Here is a 3,962-nt window from a genome sequence, read left to right as displayed (position 1 = left end):
TTTGTAGTTCAGTATATTTTTTAAAATTTGATAACTGTTTGTTCAAATTCATTGCGGTTGAGGGTGTTTTTCTAAGTTTTCTTTCTAACTCTAAAGGAAAAAGTAACCGAACAAAAATTTTGTATACATCCCTATGAAATTTCCAAGTTTCTGAGTCTTACTATTTTTTCACAGCAATTCAAAAAGTAAAGAAAAGTTATATAAATAAAAAGAAGCGAGAAAATTTTTCGGACAAAAGCACTTAAAATAATAGTTTGCCAAAATTTGGAATTTAGAAAAAGGAAAAAAAAACCTTTTCCAATTTTTTTCCCCGGATTAAATGAATCCAAAAAAAGAGAATTGTAATAACCTCAGTGATTTTATAGCAACTCATTTCTTTCTTCTTTAAACTTTAGCAAAAGAGAAAGAGTGAGCTTATGTGGGATAAATATTTCAAACGATAAATAAAAATTTATTCCTCTTATTGCAACGTAGGATATATGGCAGCTGCCATTATCCTACATTTACATATTGGAAGACACTTTGATAATTTTTTTATAATTTTTGGAAAGGAAGAATTCATTTGAAACTTATTTCAGATTACAAAGAAAGTGTCAAATTTTCTAAAAATACCCACAGATATGAAGAAACAAGAATCTAAATTTTTCAAGAAGCATTTGTTTCGTTCAAACCATGCTACGTAAAGAGCATATATAGTTAACACAATGGAGTTTATTTTGCGAATTTTCATAAATTTTTGCATATTTATAATTAGCATATTGGAGGACACTTTGCGAATTTTTGAAAAGGAGGAATTCCTTTGCCATTTGTTTCAGATTATAAAGTAGGCTTTATATTTTCCAGCAATACCCATAGCTGTGACGAAATAAATATCTAAAATTTTTAAGAAGGATTTGTTTACTTTATACAAATGCTATGTTAAGAGCATATTTATAGTCAATATAATGCAGGATTCTTTGTGAATGTTTCATAATTTTCTTAAATGAGAACTTCATTTGAAACTTGTTTAACTAAAAGTGAGCGCCATTTTTTTAAAAATATTTTTTTAAAATGATTATTCAGATTACGTTTTTAGTTTTAAACTAGCTTCACATTAAAATATTGACATCATATTTTTTAAAAATACTCATAGACGTCCAGAAATATAAATTAAAATTTCTTAAAGAAGTCATATTTTGCCCAAACAGTCAAAACCAAATGTATGTGTAAGTCTAACATATATGTGTACTACTGGCGAAATTTTTTCGCAATCAAATCTATTATATTATACTATATATATTTTAGATATAAATCTAACTTTATACATACATAATGCTATAGTATTATATTCTTTAAAATTTTATCCATAAATTTTTTTTCCCACTTGACTCATCGTTAACAAACCCGATATTTTTTAGTTTTGTAGATATTTATACGGTTTCCACAAAACAAAATTTTGATCTCATGAAATTTTATGAAAGACGTGCATGAATCTTTGCTTATCACCATAACTGATTACTTTTTATTCTGATTATAAAACTATTTTCCTTCCAAAAATTTTTAAAATTTGACCTTATCCTGGAAACATACTTTCATGAAAATATGTACTTTCGGCAAATATAAATGTTTGAATCTATATAGATAAACAGAAAACATAGTTTTATGAATTTTTCAAGAAAGCGTCATCTTAAAATCTTCAAGTCCTCTGAATACTATTTTCACTTCTTACACTTTTTGTTATTGTTTGATTAGATTGGTCGGGCAGCTGAAATAATATATTTTTTACTATATCGTTTGGCACACGAACACCCAAAGGTAGCGTCACACAAATCATGATAATGATAATTTTTATTGTATAATAAAATAAAACACTTATGGTCTTCCATAAGTGTTTTATTTTATTATACAATAAAATTGAATTGCATGTTTATATATTTTTTTTAATATGCATTTTTAAGGTCAAAATTGTTTACATTGCACTCAAGAAATATAAAATCAAGAACTCGAAGAAAAAAAATTCAAGTAATTGAAGAACTTTTTGAATTACTTATCTATATTTAACTTAATCAATGCTCAGCAATAAAGTTCACTTAGTTATAAAATCAATTTTAAAAATTAATTGAAACACTTTTACGTTGAAATTCACATTTTTTTTATAAATACAGAATACAAATATTTTTATAATTTTGTCTTAAAACCATAGTTGTATTATACTTCATGTTTTGGAGAAAAAATTCTGGTAAAATTACCGCACTGTATAGTAATGACATTTCTGGCAAAAAAACAATCGCAATTCTGTTTATAAAACCAAAATATACGTTACTTAAATCATTCATTTGGTAATTTTTCTGTTTGTATGATAACGGTTTTCCGGAAATTCTGGTTTTTAAAATTAGTTTTTATTACCACAAATTTAGAAGTAAAATATAAAACTGGAAAGAAAATTTAACCATATAAATAGTTTTCATGCATAGTTCAAGGTATCATGATAAAATTACCGAATTTTACCACTATTACCAAATTTTATCATCCATATTATAAAAGCATATTTTATTGTTAATTTTACCAAAGTCATTATCAAAGTGCTTCAGTAAAAATTACATAGCTTTTCGAGGTCCCTATATAGCCAGAAGCGCGCTGAATTTTACCATAATCAAATAGTTTTGACCATACTTTTTGCTCAGTGTATATATATTTCATTGAAAAAAATATTGATGGAATATTTAGTGAGAAGTTTGTAATAATCATTACAAAAATAACAAGAAGCATGAACTCCGAAGCTAAGATAAAAGAATAACATATTTCCCCCTTTTTCTCTCACTCCTCTTACACTCTTTAACTTAATAGCCGATACCTATAGAATGACCCTTTTACTTCTAGGTAATATCCAAAAAGCACTAAACATTTCTAACTACAATCTAAAGGAATTTTCAGCTTTTGTTAAATGATAGTAAGAGGCATTTAATCTTTATTTAACTGGGTAGAAAAATGATGTTATCGTCTAGGTGTCTATGACAAAAATGTTGTTCTAGGGTCTTTTCAGGAACCCGCGGTCAAGGACCACCTATGGAAGTTATTTTTTTTCTCCCACTGGGTAATCGGCCTCCCCATCTAGTCGTCGTCCCCTTACCTGTTCCGGAACTTTGTTTAGGTCATTGTTAAACTAGCAGGGTGTCGGCGCCATACCTGTTGTCGAACTCACGAGAATTCATTCTTGGCGATTTATTATCTCGCTGAGCTGAGTTCCAACAACTTGAGCTGCCAAAATGGAAGTTCTTTTTATACAAGAAATTTCTATTTCGTCTTAGATATTTTTGAAATAAAACTCAGATTTCATGGTTATAGGGTACACTAACCAGTGAAGGAACACTTAAGCTTCGCTTGCCTTTTTAACAAATCATATTAATTTCAAAATTCGTAATTTTAGTTAAATGTCAGTGTCAACATATTTGTTACTAATTGCAAATTATGTAAAAAAAATTGTAGAGAACTTATATTATATTGTTTTAAAGTTTTGGAGGTTCAAATAACAAGTAGTAAGAAGACCAAGTGAAGGAACAGTTCTTACCAGTGAAGGAACACACAGTAAAGGAACACTTAATTTTGGTTATTTTTTAATGCTCTTTATGAATTTATAAGCCATACAAATATTTAAAAACAAGCCTATTCTTGAAATTATGACATATAAATACTTAGAAAATGTTAATTTTTTTTTTGTAATCATGAATTGAAAACATGTCAACATATTAACACATACTGTTCATTCACTGGGAAATCTATGCCAAGTAAAGGAATATGACTGTTCCTTCACTGGATAGAAATTGTTTTTCGTATTTTTAACATACTTTTGATGCGGAACATCACTAAAGGTACAAGAAAATTAAAGTTTATCTTTTATTTTCATTAACTTAGAAAAAAACCCAGTAAAGGAACACTTGTTCCTTCACTGGTTTTTCATCGTTTGGTGATCCAGTGAATAAACA

Source organism: Parasteatoda tepidariorum, chromosome 1 (genome assembly GCF_043381705.1).
Source record: "Parasteatoda tepidariorum isolate YZ-2023 chromosome 1, CAS_Ptep_4.0, whole genome shotgun sequence".
NCBI classification, from domain to species: Eukaryota; Metazoa; Arthropoda; class Arachnida; order Araneae; family Theridiidae; genus Parasteatoda; species Parasteatoda tepidariorum.
This window is presented reverse-complemented; position numbering follows the sequence as displayed.